This window comes from Martes martes, assembly GCF_963455335.1.
Source record: "Martes martes genome assembly, chromosome: 8".
Lineage (NCBI taxonomy): Eukaryota > Metazoa > Chordata > Mammalia > Carnivora > Mustelidae > Martes > Martes martes.
In genome coordinates, this window is record NC_137895.1 from 48073695 (window position 1) to 48097330 (window position 23636).

General features: G+C 39.5%; 1 protein-coding gene across 2 annotated transcripts in view; it reads right to left on the minus strand.

Moving 5' to 3' along the window:
* The window catches only part of RAP1B (RAP1B, member of RAS oncogene family), a 44292-nt gene extending 35419 nt beyond the window's left edge, over positions 1-8873 (minus strand). Inside the window, exon 1 of one of the 2 annotated variants that reach the window (XM_080810349.1) lies at positions 8684-8873. The gene's annotated coding sequence lies outside the window, so the exon portion shown is untranslated. Of the gene's footprint in view, positions 1-8674 lie in introns of both variants that reach the window. The other variant, XM_080810350.1, reaches the window with a different exon arrangement.
* Positions 8874-23636: the final 14763 nt, after the last annotated feature.

Below are 23636 nucleotides of genomic sequence, written 5' to 3' on the forward strand. Positions count from 1 at the left end.
GACCATTTCTCAGGAGACAAGATTTATCAATCACTAAAGTATCACAAACGCTTTTCCAAGTGTTTATTATTCCTGTTAATCTGAACTCTAAAGTGAGTGCAGTTAACAGTAGCTTTGCTCATTAGAAAGAGAACCTCTTAATCATCATCCTTATTCTTTTCTGCTCTACTTCCTGCCCTCCCACCTCTCCACTTGCTATTACCATCATCACTTTCATGTAAACAATAAAAAAATGTTATGAATGCTCTTCTGTCCTTAAAAGCTTGCATATCCTGTCTTCTCTTTGCTGAAGGATGATGAAGTAAGGTGACAGGACTCTTGCAAGAAAGAAAAGAAAGCCTAAATATAAAAAATCTAAAATAGAGGAAATTACATACAATTTTTTTCAGCTAGCAACTAAAACTGAATAAGCAATAGCCAGTGGCAACCTTCTGACCAATTTGAATGTCCTGAACATAAAATATGACCTCAGTATGTTCCTAACTCAGAACAGCTAGAACAGCTGACCAGGTAATTGTTTAATATAGAGAGAACTAAAGCTTCCTATTAAATTCCCTCCCTCACTGTGGGATTAGCTCAGGCAGGCAGGAATTCCATAATGCTTATTCCTCAAAGCTACCCCCCCAAAGTTAGCATTTTTACACTTATTCCTCTAAACCACTCCATTCCAGGTGTCTTTACAACCAACAGAACTCAGACTCAACTGCTCTTTCTTCACAGAAACACACTCATTTTATTACCTCTAGAGGAATAACTGGCACTAAATTTCCAAGAAACTAAGTACAGTATAATCTACAACCTACCTATCTTCTCTCATACTCTAAAACTTTTTAGTTGAACTGAATGGTTAGCCTAAATATCCTTTAAAATTCAGAACTGTACTATGACAAAAGGTTTATAAAAATAGTTAACAAGGATTGCTACAACTGTTCTCAAACAAGCACAAACAAGAAACTGTTTTCTCCCAAAAGGTAAGGATATTATAATTTGTTTTAAAAATATCTACTAAAGGTAGACAACACAGCAAATACTCAGGTCAAAGAAACATTATTAAACTTGAAATGGGAAAAAGTCCATAGTTTTTACTACAGGAAAGCTACTAAATACCCAAAACTCATGAGAAAGTCAACTATTAAAAGCTTTTTTAAGGTTATGTCAAAATGTGGGCACACAAGTAATCTATGTGCATGAGATATCAGGTGTACAAGTATTAAAACCAAGAAATAGGCTTAAAAAATACCAATCACCTAATTTATTACACAGTTCAAAAGGTGAATGGAATGCTGAAGAAGACTATTAAAAGAGTCAATCTAGGAGGTGCTGGGTGGTCCAGTCGGTTAGGTCTCCCACTCCTGGTTTTGGCTCAGGCTGTGATGCTCGGGATTATGAAATCATGCTCCATGCTCGGCACAGAGTCTGCTTGTGATTCTCTCTCCTCCCTCTGCCCCTCCCACTCATGCTCACGCACCCTCTCTTTAAAATAAACACATCTTAAAAAAAAAAAAAAAGTCAACCTAAAATGATTATGTACTAGTAAGAGATTTCGAGATGAAGTGCATGAAAATACTGTCTCACATGTATCTCTGGTTCCTATTCTTATCTTCCTCTCCAACAAAAATATAAACTAAATAAATCAAAGACATTATACATTGAGAGCAAAGCATGGAAAAATTAGTATACAAAAAAGTGAACTGTAAACACACAGCTGGGGATATTTTAGTAGCCTTTTCAGATAAATGTGGATATTCTCCTTTGATACTATACCAAAGCTTGACAACAGGTTCCAATATATTGGAAAGGAAAACCTTACCAATAAACTTGAGGTCTGCTTTAACATTAAAATTCATAGGTCTAGCTAGAACTTAGGAAGGATTTCTTATGCATGCATGATTTTGTAACATCATGCATTCACTGAACACTTGGAAAATACTTGTATAAAGAGTTATGTGGATCTTCAAATACTGACACATTATATATTACTTTTAAAAAACCATGTTCATTAACATCACCAGTATCTTCAGAAAAATTTTCCAAATATTGGGAAGCAGTCAAGAGCACAGTGGATGATACAAATTTTTCAAAATTCTAATTTTCACTTGAAAACTAGAACTTTATCACTGACCATAAATAGTGTTGATCTTTTCCTTAAAGCAACAGGCTCATTCTGTTTATTTCCAAGAAAATGTCAGCCCAATACCCAGGTCCAAATAACTCTGAATAGTTTTTCAGTCATTCCTTCAAGAAGAAAAGTATTTATGAAGGAAGCGGCTGGTTCAGCTTGCAACTGCAATAATTACACAAATGCTTTTCCTACAGACAACCATTTCACCCTCAATATGGCAGCAAAATAGTGTTTCAAGCATACTTTCCATTTTGTCATACTATATTGAAATAATATGTGTAAGAGCCAAGATCTGATTAAAAAAAACTATTTTTTTAAAACTTCTTCATCAAGTGCATTTAGGTGAAAGTTTTTTGTTTTTTTAATGCATGGCAGTGAAGAATACAGTGACTATGAATACAGTGTGGTGTTCTGACTTGATTTGTTCTAAGGTGCAGGAAGTTTTACTCACCACTGCTTTTGTACCATTGGTACAAATGTCAACGCTGTGAAAAAGGGCAAAGAACATCTCAGTATTATTGTAAAAATAGTTTTGTATTTGCAGACTCCTGAAAATGTTCAGGCAATCCCCAGGATTCCCTGGGGTATATTTTGAAAATCCCTGAACCAGACAATTTGTTAAGCTGTTCACAATCACAATTATTCTTTCTTAGTCCTTATTCGTGCCTTAGTGAGTAATTTCAATTGGGAGAAGCAATGCCAGAGAGAAATAAAAAGTTTCATAGAACAAAAACTAATACTATATTAGTATCTCTTTTATAATCATTTATGGATAATACTCCACTTAATCCAACAATTCTTTAAGTATATGCCACTGTTCCCACTAAGGAACCAAGGAGGCAGGAAAGGTTCAGAAAAAGGAGGTATGGATTTTGCCTAGAAATTCACTGTACTGGAAGTATTAAAAGTGATATTAATTTTTTTCTTTATACTTTTCTGTGTTTGAAATATTTTAATAAGAAAATTCAGGACATACACTTAAAAACTCAGCCAGTCTTACCATTACAAATTCAATGCAATATCTCAAGTTGCACAATTTCAAGAGAAGAAAACAGACACATATTTACATGCTTCATCCCTATCCTTCTTTACTATCTGTCCAGTACAGAATTCAAGATTACCCAGGGATCCTGAGTTTTGTTTTCAAGGAATGTAACCATAACTTATCGATCTTAGGTAGCAGCTATAACTTTGCTATCATTAAGTAGTAATAGTAATGTTTTCACTATAATCTTAAAACACAACGTTTAACAGTTGGATGCAATATGTATACCACTTTGACACCCAAAACCTACTAATTAAAGAGTTTTTATTTATAGCTTTTATTTTACTGACATCCTCAGTCCCATTTACTGAGAACTCTCAGAAAGTCTCCCAATTTTTTTTTAGAATAAAGGACTTGGAAAAATATATTCCAACGTATAAACTTTAGAAATATAAATTTTAGAAGACACAGATAATTAGGATTTTATTTTATGTAACATTTTCCATTTCCTTTCCAGAAGCTTTTGCCAAAAATTGCTATTAAATGGACAAAACAGATTTTCTTTCATCTTTTTTCTTTTCCACAAGGCAAAGAAGAGGAAAGGAACAGGTAGAGATAATCCACTATCGGGACAACCAGTTCACTGTATAGTTTCAAAATAAAGTTACTTAATAAAATGCTAAGTTTTGAATGTAAGAAAAAAAATCTATTAAAAGTACATATTTACTGAAATAAACTTTCAAATCAACTACTGAAAAATTCAGCAAGATCTATAATGTAGTGAAGATGATGACTCCGAGAAGTCAGTAACTGAATGCAATAAAAATTATAACTGCTTTAAATAAATGCTCTCTTCCTTTAAAATCTTTATTGAGTCTGGGGCACCTGGGTGGCTCAGTTGGTTAAACAACTGCCTTCTGCTTAGGTCATAATCCTGGAGTCCCACGTCCTTCCATGCTCAGCGGGGAGTCTGCTTCTCCCTCTCACCCTCTCTCTCAAATAAATAAATAAAATCTTTAAAAAAAAAATCTTTATTGAGTCTACTTATACAACAGTTAAAAATATTCAATTCCTCACCACTGGAAAAGATTACCTAGCAAATTATCTCAGGAGATCAGAATCTGATTTAAATTTAAATGGTCTCATTGGTTATACACAAAAAATATATGAAGTCTGTAAAGCAGCTTAACTATACAATTATAAAATAGCATAACTGTAAGGGTAAGCTTTAGAAACCAGCTCAATGTAAAATCCAAAATCAGAACATTAGAGAATTATTCTCTATGGTTAGAGAGACTAGGATTCTTAAACATATTTCTAGTATTCAAGTACCTCAAATACCATCAATTTTAATTATAGTTATATTCCAGAATATTGTTCTGTACAATAAAAACCAGATGGAAATTCTTCAGTTCATGTTGCAGATATTTTTTCTTTTGATAAGTAATTTAAATATTATTTAAAACATGAGTGTATTTCCCTAAATGTTCATTTTTTTTCTTTTATAAGTTTTACGGCTCTTTGGAAACAGTTTAAAAATTCTTGATCCTCTATTAATGCTGAGCAAAAATTCTTTCTAAATTGCTACTGAAATAATAATCAGTTGCTGTATACCCTTAATTTGACTAACACTAGGAATAAACACACCAGTGTTAGGAATGAAATAGTGGTATTTCTTTTTGTTTGTGCAACATTTTAAAAAGTGGTTTTAATTTTTTAAAGGCAGCACAGAAGTTCCTCATAACCTTTCTTCTTATAAAACAGAAATTCTATGACTAAAGGGATTGGTTTTAGAATCCAGAGTTCAACTAGGCTCAAAGTACAACAGATTTAATATATATATATATAGCAAGCCAGTCTTTCTTGCAAATGGATAAATTCTATTCTTTGTAGCTACTGCTTCCAATGTATTCATGAGATTTCCAAAGAATTAATAAATTAAAGACCGTTCTCAAATGGTAATTAGTACCTTTGGATACTATTGCAAAATATCTAAGAACACTGAAAAATATTAGGCTTTCAGCATATGGTACAGCGTTACACATTGTACAGTGTTTCAGCACATGGTACAGTACTCCTGTTTATTGAAAAATTTGTCCAGTATTACAATGAATCATTGCATCAGCCAAAATGTCTGATCTTAACTTTTTCTACAAGAAATTCAACTTGAAAAGGCTAATAGTAAAAACTTCACCCTAATCTCTAAGACTAAGGAATTCTCAAAAATGACAAGAGGGGGAAAAATAATCAAGGCATTTATTTAATCACAACCTTATATGGTCTTACAAAGTTTAAGATCTTATCAAAGTTTTTCTATAGACATGTGACATCACTGCCACAACAACAACAAAAAAGCACTTTTGACTATTTAGTTCATAAATACTAAACTATTCCTGGTATGTCATATATAGAAAGTACAGATCAATACCCACCCTCTTTATCAATACACACACAGGAGCACATTATTGATAAGTCTAGGAAAATGACGCGTGCCTATCAATGAGATCTCTGTATTCAATAATAAAATTGCTTATTTAAAATCACACATTTGGGAAAAAAATAAACACCTGCATAAAATCGCCAAATATTGAGATCTAGTTTCACTGATTAATTTTACCCCCTTAACATATATTCAACGAGTACCTACTACAAAAGTCAAAACTGAACATGAGCAATTTCTCATCCAAATCTTAAACTTTATATTTAAAACAACATGTACTGTAAGTTACCGTGTTACCGACCTCTGGAAAGACCTTCTACTAGTCTTGAATTACACTAGAAAATGCACTTAATATGATATTTACGTACATGATCAAAGTTTTATGATTAATTCTTTATTACATCTCAACAGATGCTCCTTACATGATGACTCTACCATGGGGGTTCACTTTCCCTTTATATGGCTAAGAGAAAATACTAGAATTCTATATTGGAAATCTAGCAAGGATTGTTTTGAGGATAAAATGAAAATCAATTTGTAAAGTTAAAAGGATTCCAAGCCAATGTGGAAATGTTTCTTTTTGAAGGAAGACAAAGTTCTCTTCAAATAATATTCTCATATGTTCACTACAGTTAATTCCTTTTTTTTAAACTTTTTTTTTTTTTAAGATTTTATTTATTTATTTGACAGACAGAGATCACAAGTAGGCAGAGAGGCAGGCAGAGAGAGGGGGGGAAGCAGGCTCCCTGCTGAGCAGAGAGCCCGATGCGGGGCTCGATCCCAGGACCCTGGGATCATGACCTGAGCCGAAGGCAAAGGCCTAACCCACTGAACCACCCAGGTGCCCCCACTACAGTTAATTCTTAAGTCTAAACACTTGCTATCTGCACAGACAAGGCTCTAGGAACTAAGAATACAATGGGGAATATAATGGTCCCTACCCTCATTGCACTTACATTTAACAAACTGGTATTATATACGTGCAATGTATCATGCCAGTGCTTTGGGGCATTCAAAGAAGACATCCTGTCCTTGGACTTTACGACTCAGTGAACTAGATAACAAAAATCATATGAATAATGATGACCGAACAGTAACAGAATGTTGGAAGTGACAGGTGTCTAGAAAGAAAGAGACTGACTTTTCATGGAGTGAAGCCGGGGGTGTTATGGGGAGAACACAAAAGACAGAGTAATTGTTTTCAAGCCCTCTATCACTTTTTTAAAATTAAGCCAGTTTATTATCGGGTTCTTCAGTTGTATTCGGCTATCTGCACATTAAAACTAAACGGGTTACAGGCGTCTTAAAGATTTACTTTGTGGCTTACTCAGACAAGGCAACCTCACAATTTATTGAGAATTCCAAAAAAGAAAATCCAAGTGAAAACACTGTGTCATGCAGAGTTTAAAAGCAGGAAGGGCTCAAATAAGACCATTATTCAGGGCTCTGTGTCCTTAAAGTTATTTAACCTCCTTGAGTATCAATTTCCTCTCCTAAAACCTGAGAATGTGGTTCTTCCACACTATTTGACTAAGATACTAACATTTTGTATATGACTGTTATCCTGTAAAAATGTAATTCACTATAAAAATATTCTATTTCGTCCTCCTGGTTCTCTATTAACATACTGTCCTAAAAGTCAGCAAGGCCACTAACTAATCTTATCTTTTCTAGGCCTCAGTTTCCTCCTCCATAAAATGAGAGGGTGGGACTGGATGACCTAAATAGTCCCTTCCGGCCCTTAAAAAGTCCCATGACTCCATTATGACTCAAATACTATTCAAAAGTCAGCTTTTAGGAGTTTGAAGTTAAATAAACGTCCTTCTCTTTTACAGTTACTTCTTGCTAAAATACGGTTTTGTTAAGCACGTCTAAATACCATTGTAATTACAAAAAAGAGAGTCAAAAATTTGTGAGTTAGAAGCTTTACGGTGTAAGCACTCGATATATATTAGATGCTACCAGCAAAACGAAAATCCAGTTAGACTGAATTAATCTTAAAATATTAAAATCACAATGTTCATTTAGTGTCAACTTTCTACCCATTACATTAAAAATGTAATTTCCCGTTACTGTAATACAGAACTGCGTACGTTCCTTCCAAACGTTTTGCAGGGCAAAAATGTTTTGCTAAACTCATGGTGGGGCGGGCGAAGGGGAAGCAAATCTTGTGCTTAAACTCGCAAGGATGATCCTTTTCTCCAAAAGTCATCAGTTCTTTTTAGAAGAAAAATCGAAATGGCCTGGTTAATTTGGGGTAGTTTTATACAAAACTCATGGTGCTGACAGTTTTAGGATTAGACACATCGAGACAGCGAAAAAGAGAAGACGACAAACTTCCTGGATTTTGCCTCCCTCTGTAAAAGAAAAGAGATTTCCTCTTGCTGACGAAGGGAAAGGCCCCTTTAACAGTTTTTCCCTACGCGGTGGCTGCTGCCAGACTAGGTGGGGCTCCCTCCGCTGCCTTCCTCCTGCCACTTCCCGCAACAAATGGAGCAAACCAGTCCCGTTTCAGGCAAACTTTTTCCCTGTCAGGCTGGAGCCTGCAGGGCGCCGGGGAGTGGTTTCCCCCGAACGCTCCTCGTCCTGGCTCGGGGCTGGGGGAAGCTGCGTCTTCTCAAAGGACAACTTTCTGGTTTCCGTTCTAACTTCCACCCACACCCAGGAGGGCACCGAGGTGGCCAGCGAGGGGGCTCCGGGGCGGCGGACGAGTGCTCCGAGGAGCCGGAGGGGGACGGAAGGTAGCGAGAGGAGAAGCGGCGGCCGCGGGCAGAAGGGAGCGAGCGGGTGTGCGTGTGGGGGGGGGGGGTCCTCGGGCTCTCACTTCCTCCGCCATATTTCAGACATTTGACCCCTTCCGCAAAGCGCGCTGTTCCCCCGCGGCGACGGCGGTGGCGGCGGCGGCTCGTCCCCGCCGGCCCGGGAGACAGCGCGTTCGCCGGCCGGGCGCCGGGCCCTCCACCACCTGCCGCGCGCCGTGAAGCCGCCGCCGCCGCCGCCAGGGTCCCTGACCGCCGCGCGCGCCCCGCCCGGCCCGCGCCGCACCCCACCCGCTCCCCTCAGCCGGCGCCCGGCCCCCGCCCCGCGCGGCCGCCGTCGCCGCTCCCCTCAGCGGCCACGCACGCACTCTGCGAACCTCTCACGCTGTCACCGGCTCCCCGCCGCCCGCGTCGCCCCGCGCCTCGCGCTCCCTCCGGGTCGCTGCTCCCGGCGCCACGGCGGTCCTGCCGCTGTCGCCGCCGCCGCCGCTCCGGCTGGTTTACACGCCTGACTCTGGGCGAGGTTTGGCGGTGTCGCCTTGACGTCAGGCGTTCAGCCTCGCTCTCGCTTCCGTCCGCGGGCGGGGCGCGCGGGTGCGCGGCCGGGGAAGGGGCGGGGCCGAGGGGCGGAGCGAGGGGAGTCGAGGGGCGGGGCCTTCCGCGCCGCCGCAGCCCAGGCCGGACACACGCGGCCCCTTTCGCGGCTAGTTCTGGGCGGTGTTTCTCTCCCACCTCTAGTGCCCCTCAGCTTCTCCTGGGCCACCAGGCTCGGGGCAGATGCGCCTGTCGACTTCCTTGACCTCAGCGGGTTACAGTGATGCGAAGGGTTTAAAAGCCCTCCGAAACTTAAAAGGTGCCTGTAATGAAACTAATAATTCACTCACCAACGCCACCCAACAGTTGGTGCTCGCGTATTCCTTTGTGCTGGGAAAAGTGGCTGGGGAAGTAACTGAGAGCGTACGGTTTCCACACACCTAGATCTCACACCAAGGGAACCAGGCCAGGGACTTTCTATAGCTGAGGGTGATCATGGGTGGGGGCCAAATTGGGCAAGGTCCTTTTCATTCTTGAAAAGGTTTTTCTCCTGAGAAGTATTTCATACACTGGTGTCTTAACCTCGGTGAACTCTTTCCAAATTACCGTTCCAAACTCAGTTAACAAATCGATGATCCCAAACAACTTGGTACTCTGCCTAAATCAACTATTTATAGAAATAAAATAAATTGCATATTTAAATACACGAATCGGGCACTTTAAAGGGTTACTCATAGGTAGGTTTATGGTGAAACTGCGGGGCAGCAGAAAATACCTTCAGTTCCAAAAATGCCTTCTTCCAAAAACGGCGGAAACTTAACGAAGGGACTTACATTATTAGAGAGAAGACTGAAATACATCTACCCTTGGTACAAAACATCAGCTCTTTTATGAAACAAAGTTTTAATGAAAGAAGAGATTCAAAGAAAGTGCAAAATGCAGAGGAAAGTTGGGATTGGGAAGTAATCGAAAACTAACCTTTGCTTAGTTCAGCTTAACTTTATTCTTGAAACACATTTTGGTGAACTTTGAAGAACTTGGAAGATTAATAAAAAAGTATGATTAATTTCCCTCCCTTAAAGAATACTAGTAATTGAAAACTAACCAAGTTAAAGAATAGATAAGAATGAATTATAATTATCCTAAGTTTTCTGTAGGTAAGTGCTTTCTAGGTATCTTGCAGTTTACGTTAATTGAATGTTACATATTTCTGCAATTTCTGTTTTGTTAGAAAACCCTTTTTCAATGGAAATTTCAAAGGCAAATTTCAGAGAAGTCTGTAGGAATTGTTTTTTTTTTTTTTAAAGATTTTATTTTTTTATTTGAGAGAGAGCGAGCACCAGCTGGGAGAGGGGCAAAGGGAGAGGGAGAAGCAGAAGCACACTCCCCGCTCAGCAGGGAAGCCGCAGGAGGGACTGGATCCCAGGACTATGGGATGAGGACATGCGCCTAAGGCAGACACTTAACTGAGTGAGCCACCCAGGCACGCCAGTCTGTAGGAATTATTATAAATGAATGAATTTAAATAAATGAGACTTCACTGACTTTCAGTTATTGCAAGGAACTTTGATCAAGTCTGAAAGCCTGAAACTCTCTAAGTTCACGGAAGCAGATGTTACTGGGGTATACCTGTGTTTTTCTCTTTTTCTTTCTTTCATCTCTCTTTGACCTTTAGGCAATTGATTTTTAATTTTTATTTTTTTTTCAAAGTCAGTTTTATTTATTTATTTTTTAAATAAAGATTTTATTTATTTATTTCACAGAGCGAGAGAAGGAATACAAGCAGGAGAAGTGGGAAAGGGAGAAGCAGCTTCCCACTGATCAGGGAGCCGGATGCGGGTCTTGATCCCAGGACTCTGGTATCATGACCTGAGCTGAAGGCAGATGCTTAACTATTGAGCCACCCAGGCACCCCCAAAGTCAGTTTTAGGAGGTTGGAGTTAGGATTATTTAGAGTTTAAGGGAATATTTATTTTAATTAAGAATACTTTTCTTAAAGACTAGAAATCATTACACTTTTTAAAAAGCATTTATTTATTAATTGAAAGAGAGAGAGTGAGCATGAGCAGGGGGAAAGGCAGAGGTAGAGAGAAAGGGAGATACAGGCTCCCAGTGAGCAGGGAGCCCAAAGTGGAACTCAATCCCAGGACCCTGGGATCATGGTGTGAGTTGAAGGCGGACGCTTAGCCGACTGAGCCTCCCTGGTGTCCCGAAATCATTACTCTTGTATTAAACTATTATCTTTATAAAGAGAATGCCAGAATCTTCATGTCTTGGCCCCAAACTCATTTTTGGGTTTGGAACCCGGGTTCCTGTCTTCTTGAAATCTTCACCAGGATATTCCACTGGCAACTTCAGCTGGTTGTGTTTGTAGACTGAAGGGTTATCTTTGTTACCAGACTAGTTTCTCCACCTTTTCATTTGTTAATTGTATCGCCGTCTTTTAAATTAGCCAGTCTCCAAGCCTGACACTCCTTTCTCCGCCTTTCCTCCAACCATCAGTGAATTAGCACATCTATTAAATAGTAATTCATTTATTTTTCTTTTTTAAAAAGATTTTATTTATTTATTTGACACAGAGAGAGACAGCGAGAGAGGGAACACAAGCAGGGGGAGTGGGAGAGGGAGAAGCAGGCTTCCCGCTGAGCAGGGAGCCTGATACGGGGCTCCATCCCAGGACTCTGGAATCATGACCTGAGCAGAAGGCAGACGCTTAATGACTGAGGCACCCAGGGGTCCCCGTAATTCAATTCTACTAGTACCACACTTGTTTAGATTGGCACTACCTCTCAACTCCTGGACTTTAGCCACACCTTCCTACCTTGCCTTGTGGCCTCTGTCTGGTCTTGCTGTGATCTATTCTCCATTCTGTAGCTAGATGAATTATCTTAAAGCATCCTGAGCAAGTCACTCTCTTCCTCCAAGAGCCTTCAGTTACTCTGTTGCCCTACCAAAATAAAGTTAAAATCCTTGTAGAGTATCTTACTCCTCCTTCTCACTTAAAACTGCCTTACAGTCAGAGTGGATTTTTCATCTTGCCCAAATACAGTGCTTCACTGCTCTGGTGTGTATAGGTGATTTCCTCTGCCTGAAGTGTTCCTTCCCACTCTTGCCCACTAATCAAGGTCCATTTACTTTCTCTAAGAAAGAACATCTTTCCAGTCAAATATGGTCTGATATATGGGGCACCTGGGTGGCTCAGTGGGTTAAGCCGCTGCCTTCGGCTCAGGTCAATGATCTCAGGGTCCTGGGATCGAGTCCCGCATCGGGCTCTCTGCTCAGCAGGGAGCCTGCTTCCCTCTCTCCCTCTCTCTCTGCCTGCCTCTCTGTCTACTGTGATCTCTCTCTGTCAAATAAATAAATAAAATCTTAAAAAAAATATGGTCTGATATTTTCAACTGAATGTGGTCTCTTCTCTTTGGAATTCCCATAACACTCTATTGCTCCTTTCTTTGGTCACTTGTATTCTACTATCCTACTACAGTAGGGGTTTGCAAACTTTTCCTGTCCAGAGCCAGATGGTAAATATTTAAGGGTTTGGGGGCCAGATGATCTTTGTTGTAGCTACTCAACTCTGCCTTTGTTGTGCAAAACCAGTCATAGGATACATAATGAATGAATGTGACTATATGCTAATAAAACTTTATTTATGGACACTAAAATTTTAATTTCATATAATTTTCACATGTCACAAATCTCCTCCTTCCCTTCTTACTCTTCTTCTTCCCTTTTTTCTTCTTCCTCCTCCTCCTCTTCTTCTTCTTCTTCTCCTCCTCCTCCTCCTTCTTCTTCCTCTTCTTTCATTTAAAAATGTGAAAACCATTCTTAGCCCATAGCTGTACAAAAACAGGTAGTGGGCTGGATTTGTCCATGTTTGCCCTGCTGTGCTCAGGACCAGCTTCATGGGCCTGTGACAGGGCCCGGTGCTTAGATAGGCTCAATGATCAGTTGAATGCTCTAATGTCACCATCTTGAAATTTTTAATGATTTTTAAACAAAGGGACTGTATTTTCATTTTGCATTGGGTTCCTCAAATTCTGTAGCTGGGTCCTGCATGTACTAGAAGAGAAAAATCCATACAATGTATATTTCTCATGTTCGGTATGGTGTTTTTCACATAATAGGCACTCAAAATGTATTAGTTGAGAGATTTCTCAGGGTTGTGTTTGCATTGAGCAGTATTGAAGAATGAGGTAACAGCCCCCCCACCCCCTGCAAGAGCAGAATTGTTTCTGCTCACTATAAAAGCAGCACATCTCCTAAGCTCAGGGCCCTCCTCCTGTATCACAACACCCTGCAAGTGTAGACATCCACAAAAGTCTACTTTCATTGACCCCAGGGGACCTAGGGAATATATAGAACCAGTGAAAGCATGATGCTCTGGTTACTGCTTTTACTGTGAGTAGTAAAGTCCTTTGGCTCTCAAAAAAAAAGTATTTGTTGAATTTTTTATTCCTAAGGCACTGTGGAATAGTAGACAACAGGAGAGAGTTCAGCTTCACTGCTTATTAGCTGTAGGGTCTTAAGCAAATTCCTTAACCATATTGAGCCTTGTTTTTCTCATCTATAACTTGGGGATAATAACCTCTGCCTTATGGAACTGTTGAGATTGAATATAGAAAATAGCTATGTCTTAGCCCCTGGGAGTGGATGAAGCTCAAAATTATTTTTTTCCCTTTTAGGGAAGTGAATTAATAGGATGCTTGTCCTAAACTCTTGCTTATTTAACTGTATATAGCTGTATAATACTGTATTTAACAGTATTTCTGATTTTTCATGCTTTGCTTCCTTAAAAGTTATACTTCAAATAACATCTATGCCTAGTTTGATTTCAAAAGTCCACATAAAGGAAAGGGTACCTAGGTGGCTCAGTTGGTTAAGTGTCCAACTCTTGATTTTGGTTCAGGTCATGATCTCAGGGTTGTGGGATCGAGCCCCACACGGGGATCCATGCTCAATGCAGAGTCTGCTTGAAACATTCTCTCCCTCTCCCTCTTCCCCCATTTGTGTTTTCTCTCTAAATAAATAAATAAAATCTTGAAAAAAAGGTCCACATAAATAAAGGTCTTATTGCAAGTCCAAAATTGGATTTCAAAATTCTCATATTTATAATTTTCCTAACTAACAGTTAATGATTATTAGCATTAACAAGAGTCATGCTGTTTAACTTCGAATTAAGTATGTTATCAAGAGGCTTGAAAGTCATTAACCTTAAATATTATTATATTATTTCATTCACAAATGAACAATAGTAAAATTTGATCCTTTTAAGGCACTTTCTTACTGTTTTTGTCCTCTGTTGTGTGTATTCATGTATGTATGTGTGTGTACATATATATAATATGTATGTGTATGGTGTATATGTAACATGTATGTATATGTATAATATATATACACCGATATATATAATGTTTAGTATATAAATATAGTTCTATTCTTTTGTCGTATCCTGCATAGCTGGGGTTGGAGGTTGAGAAGGATAAGAAGGCTGCTTATTGATGTGAAAGAGGAAAAACCATGGCTTAACTTTCCAGGTAGGTTCATTCTGGGTTTTTTTGGTCAAACATTGTGTTCCAAACTCTGTGTGGTCATTTTTATAAATTCTGCCCTTTATCGCACGAGAGACCCGGTAAGAGCCTATTTGACCATTGCTATTATAGGAAAACAACTCAGAACTCATACTCTCTAGGGGTAGTTTGTATGCCTCTAAGATTTCTGTTTTGGGGAAACCAAGTATTCATATATAAGAAAAAATGAGGCAGCTTGGCATGTTTTCTACTCTGTGTAATAACCACGTATTTGTCTCAAAATACATTTCAAATTCTGTCTGCATTCTATTTTAGCAGTTGGAGACTTGACCACCAAACCTGCCTATGCCACATTAAATAAATGTAACAATTCTATAGTTTTGTCATTGCTAAAGTCTATGATATAAGGAACAGATAGGTTGCACTTAAAATTTTCCCCTTTCTTAAGCTGTGGCTAAGGAAAACCATACAAATGACAAGGACATTCCCAGAGCTGGCATGTAAATGAATGTTAAAGGAGAAAACCACTGGAAGAAACAGCTTCATGAAATACCCGCTGTCATGAAATTTTCAAAAGAAATTTAAATGAAGAAAGTCTTTAAAAACCCCATACAAGTACTTTCAGAATCTGGGGTGTCTCCACATAAAACAGCTAATGTAATCATGCCAAAGAAGATCTAAAGTTAGGCATCCCCTCAGACTTTATCATTATGATACAAGAACTTGGCTTCTAGTCAAGTTAACCCTGAATCCTGTGTCTGAATCACATACCTCAATAATAATGGCCAAATTCCGAGAGCTAGGTTTTAATAACCCATTACACAGATGAGAAGGCTAAAGCTTAGAAAGACTAAGTGGCCACAGCCATATGGAACTATGTGGGCAGAGCTGAAATTTGTTATCTTTGTCTGCCTTCTTTTGGCACCATGCTGTCCAATTATTCTTCTATTAATGCTGTTCTTTCATCCAGAAAATCTCTCCTGTCTCTTTTGTTCTTATCTAAATCTTAGTCATTATTTAAGACCCAGTGGTTTCTTGCTTCTCTGAATTTCCCTAATAATTATTGTTTGTATCACTCATTTGGTACTTATCAGACATGACCTTATTTAAATCGCTTTTGTCTTCCCTCCATCCTGAGATTGCCAAGACCTATCTTCCAACTTTTTTGCAGCTACCATACTGCCTGGCATCACACAGTGGAAATAAAATGTAGTTGGGAGGGTCTTGCTAATCTTGGTTAGACCCTCCAAGCTGATCAGAGTAGATTTGTGACCTCTAGCAGTTATTTAACCTTTCCAAATTCCTTTTTAGTAATCTTTAAAAGGCGAGTAACTGTATCTATAATGTAAGGCTTTAAACTTTTTAAAAATAAGAAAGCAGATACAAAAATGAAAGTAACACAGAGCAGCAAGGAAGTGGATTGGTTCTGGAATCAGACTGCAAGTGTTTGAACACAGGCTCCATTCGTCTTAGAATGGCAACTCTGTTTCCTCCTTGGTAAAATGCGTACCGTAATAGAACCTGCATTATGGGATTACTGGGTGGATTAAAAGAGTTAACAATGCAAGTGGTGCCCACCACAAAGCAAGCAGTCTATAAATGTTAGCTGTCGTCATCTAAAAGATTACCAATAAATGTTGGTTCCTACGACAGCCTCTGGCACAATAAAATTTTGTGCAAACATAGTAAGAATTCAGCAAGCGTTAGTTAAACTTTCCTTTTGCTTTGCTTATGACAGTTCTCCATTAAGGATTGGTTGTGTTCTGAAGTTTCTTCATGCTAGTAGCTTATAACTTGAAGATACATATGCAGTGGAAACTGTTATAAAGTTTACAACATGAGTATCTTAAAATATGACTTGATTATTAAGGAAGCTTTAAAAAAGCCTATTTTAATCCACAGATACTAAAACACAGTTCTGAAAGTACAGACAGACATTGGAGATATTGCCAGTTTGGTAACAGACGGCCAAAATAGAATGGGTATCACAAAAAGCAAGTCAATTTTGAATTTTTCTGGCTTCCCAGTGCATACAAAGTTATGTTTACACATATCCTACAGTCTATGAAATGTGCAATAGCATTATGTCTAAAAAACAATGTATGTATCTTGATTTAAAAACCCTTTATTGCTGGGGCGCCTGGGTGGCTCAGTGGGTTAAGTGTCTGACTTTGGCTCAGGTCATGATCTTGGGGTCCTGGGATGGAGCCCCGTTCATCGGGCTCTACACTCAGCAAGAAGTCTGTTTCTCTCTCTCTCCTTCTGCCCCTGCTCGTGTTCTCTCTCTCAAATAAATACATAAATAATACTTAACTGCTAAAACGTGTTAACCCTCATCTGAGCTTCCAGCAAGTCTTAATCACTGATCACAGATCACCATTACAAACATGATAATAACAAAAAAGTTTGAAATATTGTGAGAGTTACCAAAATGTGATACAGACACAAAGCGAGTAAATGCTTTTAGAGAAATGGTGTCAAAAGATTTGCTCGACTCAGGGTTGCTACAAACCTTGTTTGTTAAAAAAAAAAACAGTATCTGTGAAGCTCAATAAAGTGAAACATAATGGAACAAGGCATACCTGTAGTTTTTCCACTACTACTAATCAGCATTTATAACACTGTTCCCTCAGTTTTCACAGCACCTTTTTCTTGCGGCTTTCCTCTTTTCTCTCCGGCTTTTTTTTTTTTCTTCTCACTTTCTTTGGACTAGCTCTTCTTCTTTTTGAACTTTAAGGATTGGAGTCCCCTGGAGCTTGATCCTAGACCCTCTTCTTGTACACCTTCTTCTGGGCAGTTCTAGTCTTTCCCATGGCTTTATATGCCATCTAAATGATGGCAGCTCATAGATTTATGTCTGCAGTTCAGAATTCTCTGCTGAACTCTGGATGCATAGAGCCTATTGCCTTCTCAAAAACATTCCTTGGTTGACCTCCCCCATAACTGCTCTTCCTCCAGGAATCCTCATCTCAATAGATGGTAGCAGCTCCCTAAAACAGAAATCTAACACTTCCCTCTACCTTACTTCACATAGCAAATTCTTTACCAAGTCCTTTCCATTATACTTCCAAAATCACTAAAATATGACCACTCTTCTCCATTTCCATTATCTGGTTGGTTTATGTGCTTTCACTTTTGTCCCTCCTCCCATCCATTCTCTGAATAGTGGTCTTAAAGATTAAAAAAAAAAATTTTTTTTATAGTGGGAAGTTTTGAATATACATAGAGAGAAGGATTTAATGAGTCCCCTTATCCAATTTCAACATTTATCCTGTATTTTGCTACTCTTGTTTCATCTGTCTCTTCCCTTACGGAAAACCTTGTAAAAACTTCAGTATACATCTCCTACGGATAAGAACATTTAAGAAATATAACCATAATGCTATTATCATACCTAACAAAATTTAAAAGGATTCCTTAACAAAATATAGTAGCCAGTCCGTATTTAAAATTTCCACTGTGGGGCACCTGGGTAGCTCAGTCCGTTAAGTGTGTGAATCTTGATTTTTGACTCGGGTCATGATCTCAGGGTTGTGAGATTGAGCCCTGGGCTCTGTGCTAGGCGTGGAACCTGCTTAAGAGTCTCTCTCCTTCTGCCCGTCCTGCCCTCCCTCTCTGAAAAATAAAAAGTTTTAAAATTAAAAATATTTCCATTGTGATGTATACAAATATTTGATTACTATGTTGCACACCTGAAACTAATATAATGTTAAGTACCAATTTTACCGTGATTAAAGAAAGAAAGAAAGAAAGAAGTAGAAACCAGAGCTTGAAGAGTTAATAAATATTTTAGTCCAAAAAAATTCCTGATTGTGTCAAAGATGAATTTTTACTATTGGTTTATTAAGCTTATCATCCAAACAAGTCCAAACATTATGTTTAATTATTTTGCCTATTAAATCTCTCTTAATCTCTAATAGTCTCTCTTCCTTTTGCTGAGTGAATGGCCATTTGTATTTTTTCTCTTGCAATGTGCCTTTCCTTATCCTTCAACTTCTGTACAAATGACATCACTTTCCGTCAATGCCTTCATAAGCATTCTGTGGCAAAACTCCTATAGCTTTTCATTACACATCTTTATCTATAAATACAAGCTTGCGAAAGGAAGGACCTCACTTTCACATATTTACATTATGTGAAGAAAATATAGAAGATGGATTGAAAACTATTCATCCATCCCCAAATACAGGCAAGAAGTCCAGTTAATAAGCCTTAAGCCTACACTACATACTAAGAAGTTATCTCACTTCATCTTCTGAAAAATTCTTTGAGTTGGTTTTTTTTTTTTTTTGCCTCTGTTTTTACGGTAAGAAAGAGATTGAGGGAGACTATGGAAAAATATGGGGCTATGGTATTAGTCTGAGGCAGGGCGAGGTCTGTCTTTTTGAGGGGCTCTTGGTCTCCCCACCTGGCTACACTGTGGTGGTAATAAAGATAGTGATGAAGTAATGAAGAATGGTTTTGTGGGGGAGGGGGTGAAGATCCAAAGGAAATTCTAGTAGTTCCTTTGTCCAGATGGAAAAGAAAAAACACAGTCCTACCTGAGTATATTATCAGGGGGAATAGATTATTTTGGCCTAAGGTAAATATATTTGAGAAAATAATTAAATAGTGGGATTCTGATAAGAATTGGTTCAAGTCTGAAAGAAGTTTAACACGGCAGAAGCAGACTTCTAAGGGCGTGTATTTTTCGGTGACCCACTCTAACCGATCCTGTCCAATTCTTTTTTCTTTTTAAATTATATCCTTTGCCTTTTTAAAGACAGACTTGAACATCACCAATGTGCTTATACATTTCCTTCCTGCCTCTCTGTGGACCTCAGAACCACAAATTTTTTTTTTTTCACTAGAATCCCTTTCCTAACTGTCTCTATCTAAATTCTTCAGCAGCTTGTCATGTCCTTAATGCCTAGGAAAGCATGTCAAAAGATCATGGTAGCCAAGGGAGGGAAACTGTGTTTAAAATATATTTGGCTTGAAAAATTCTGTCTGCTTCACTAGCCTCCCTGAATGTGTCTACATTTACCAAAGATGTGAGTCAGTCCAACCTCCTCCTGCCTAAGATGGCAGAGGAATCTGTGTAGGTAATTACACATTGATAAGTGCTTCATAAATGGAAATATCTGCAAAAAAACAAACAAACAAACAAACAAACAAACAAAAGCAAAGAATAAGTGGCCAATAGCAAAGAGAAGAAAAGTATGTAAAATATCTTGGTTATGGGGTGTGTTCCCCAAAGAATTCAAAGCAGGGATAAGAACAGATATTTATTCTATCCATGTTAATTGCAGCATTATTCACAATAGCCAAGATAAAAGCAAACCAAGTGTCCATCAATAGAGGAGTGGATAAACAAAATGTAGTATATACATACAATGGAATATTACTCAACTTTAGAAAGGACGGAAGTTCTGACACTTGCTACAGTATGGAATGAATCTTGAAGATAGTCTACTAAGTGAAATAAGCCAGCCACAGAAGGAGAAATACTATAAGATTCCACGTATATGAGGTCCCTAGAGTAGTCAAATTCATAGAGATGGAAAGTAGCCTGGTGGTTGCCAGGGGCTATGGTGTGAGGGGGAGTTAGGGTTGAATGGGTACAGAGTTTCAGTGTGAGAAGATGAAAATATTTTGGAAATGGGTGGTGGTGATGCCTGCAGAACAATGTAAATGTATTTTATGCCACAAAACTGTATGCTTAAAGGTGGTTAAATGGGTCAATTTGGGGTTATGTATATTTCACCCCAGTACAAAAACGTCTTGGTGAAGAACTTGGGCTCTGAGTCAGAAAGCCTGGGTTTAAACTCTGACTCAGTACCTCATTAGTTGTGAGAATCTATGCTATTTCCACACCCTAAGTTTGAGTTTTTTCACGTAGAAATTGGAATAAGAATAGTACATACCGGGGCGCCTGGGTGGCTCAGTGGGTTAAGCCACTGCCTTCGGCTCAGGTCATGATCTCGGGGTCCTGGGATCGAGTCCCGCATCGGGCTCTCTGCTCAGCAGGGAGCCTGCTTCCCTCTCATTCTCTCTGCCTGCCTCTTTGCCTACTTGTGATCTCTGTCAAATAAATAAATAAAATCTTAAAAAAAAAATAGTACATACCTTACAGACTTCTGAGAATTAAATAAAACAATCTATTTAAAATCCTTTGCACCTCGCCTTGCACATAGCCACTACTCAAAAAATGTTAGCCACTATGATTTTATTATCATTTAGTTACATAGATTTTCTGATGCATTTTTAGGAATTTCCTCCAGATTGAGATGTCTGAATTATGTGATTCAGGGGGGGTACCCCACATCAGTAACAAAGGTAGCTGATCTAGAGAGTCTGATGGAAGGGATGAAGCTCCAGTGTGCAGTTTGGTGGAAAGAGCAAAGATATTGGAATAAATATAAAAGTACCTCTTCATGTTCAGGAAGGGCAATTTTCAGCCAGTTTCAACAGCTCAAAAATAAGTGGCAAGGAAAATAATATTGATTTTTGAATATTCTGAAATGTTAGCAGTGTTTTTTTTTTTTTTTAAATTGTTTGGTAACATTTGTGGCAGAATCCAGGAGATACTCTCCAGGTTGCAACTATAGGAACATTTTGTCTGGCCTAGAATGTCTTTCTAGAAAACTGGCGCAGGGTGTGGGTCTACTGACTCGACTAATTACAGAATGATAATTGTGAAATGTCTTAATTTTACACTCAGTTATGATCCTTTCATGAATTATTCTGTGTGTGTGTGTGTGAGAGAGAGACAGAGAGAGAGAGAGAGAGAGAGAGAGAGAGAAACAATAGAAAGAGCTGTGGGGTTGCTGTTTTTAAAAAGGGTAAACCTGGGGGCGCCTGGGTGGCTCAGTGGGTTAAAGCCTCTGCCTTTGGCTCGGGTCATGGTCCCAGGGTCCTGGGATTGAACCCTGCATCGGGCTCTCTGCTCGGCAGGCAGCCTGCTTCCCCTTCTCTCTTTGCCTGCCTCTCTGCTTACTTGTGATCTCTCTCTGTCAAATAAACAAACAAAATCTTAAAAAAAAAAAAAGGTAAACCTGAATAACATGGGGAAGACGGTGTGCCAGGATTTACACAAATCAAACCTTGACCTACCAACGTTGTCACTGTCCTCAACTGTATTTTATTTTTATTTATTTTTTGATTTTTTAAAAAGATTTTATTTATTTAACAGAGAGAGATACAGTGAGAGCAGGAACACAAGCAGGAGGAGTGGAAGAGGTAGAAGCAGGCTCCCTGCTGAGCAAGGAGCCTGATGCGGGGCTCGATTCCAGGACCCTGGGATCATGACCTGAGCCGAAGGCAGATGCTTAACCCACTGAGCCACCCAGGCGCCCCCTCAACTGTATTTTAAAGATGAGGAAACCGACTCTTGCGTGTGTGTGCGTGCTCGCGCAAAGAGCTATAATTTCAATACAGGTTGATTTGGCTCCAATGTCCATGCTCTTTATCTCAAACCACATACCCCAAACTACAACGTCTTGCCACTTTTTACTGTTCTGAGGGCTAGGGCCACTTTTGGAGCTGCTGCAGGTTCTGAAGTCAGCCCTGGGAACTACGGCTACCACTGGTGGGATGTCGTGGAGGCTCTTTGCCCTCCTGCCCACCCTCTGCTAAGAGGGAAGAAGCTACTGCCCAGGGAAAGCAAATGGAGGGGGCACAAGAAAGCCCCCTTGCCCAGAAGGAGTCCTTCTCCTCTTTTCTGACCCGAAGTGGCCACTATTAAAGCCACTCGGTTTGGAAAACAAAAGTGTGATTGTACGCACAGGCTACCTAGCAGTAGGAAGGAGAGACTGGGTTTCTTTCAGCTCTCTCTCCCCTTAGCACTTGTTAGCTTATGAGATAAGCTGGTTGTCTCCTGGAAAGCCTGGAAAGATGATCATAGCCTCAGCAAAGACGCGCTTGACAAGTGTCACTAGTGCTCAGTGAGGGGGTCAGTTAGGCTGGCAGGTTTGGGCAGAGGTCTTGAAACCCACATAGCGAGGGGGCAGCGTGAGGACCCTGGACAGACCTGGCTGCCTGAGGTAGTGACGGCCTGTTTGTTGCCAGTAACAGATACAACCTGAGCTTCCTTAAGCAGAAAGGGAAAGTATGAGAAGAATACAGAGGTACCTCAGGGAACTATGGAATTATAGAACAGAAGGGGAGGAGTCGAGGCACGTCCTGGGACTGCAGTGGCAGTTGGTGAAGGTCCCCACCTATGGAAATCCAGTGATTTGACGCGACTCCTGGTTCCAGTGTTTCTTAAGCCTCAAGGGAGAGTGAAACTAGAATGTGCTTGGCTTAGGTTATCCTTGGCAGTTGGCTTACTCAGCAATGGCTGAGCAAGGGGAGGGGAAGGGATTGGTGCAGCGGGACATTCACGCAACAGAAACAGGAGCCCTCCCTGTGGGCAGAGATGAGGGGCGGGGGTGACACTGTATTAGACACCCTCCACATAGCCCCACAGAAAGAGATGTTATGTGGAGAGTCGTTCTATAGGGGAAGTTGCTTATAGGCAGGATAGCATAGCGGTTGGGAGTTCAGATTTTGGGTCTAGATTGCCTGAGCTCAAATCCCAGCTCTCCCACTTCTTGGGCAACTTTGGTAAGTATACTCTGTGTCTGTTTCCTCCCCTCTAGAATGGTGATTATAATAAAGTACTTACTGCATGAGACCGTTAATATCAGCAAAGTGCCTAAAACAGTGCCAGACGTACAGTAAGCCCTTGATAAATTACTATTATTTTCTAGCTTTTTAAAAAATATTTCAAAAAGATTTTATTTATTATTTATTTGACAGACAGAGATCACAAGTAGGCAGAGAGACAGGCAGAGAGAGAGGAAGGGAAGAAGTCTCCCTGCCGAGCAGAGAGCCCGATGCGGGGCTTGATCCCAGGACCCTGGGATCATGACCTGAACCAAAGGCAGAGGCTTTAACCCACTGAGCCACCCAGGTGCCCCTATTTTCTAGCTTTTGAGGCATCATAATATTTATTGAAATTGTCAAACAGTCCACCTCACTTTAAAAATACCCAGTGGAGCTCTTTTTTATGTGTAACTTTATGAAAGAAAGAGGAGGGCCATCAGATAAACACTTTGTTATAAAATACCTATTTAGTTTAACTTAGGCATAAATATAGATGCAACAAATTTTTAAAAATATGGATATAAAAACATTAAGATGTAAAACAAGGGAAATAAAACAAAAAAAATATGGCGGCAACACCAAAAGCACAGAAAAGAGAAAGAAAAAATTGATAAATTAGCCACTACCAAAATTTTAAAAG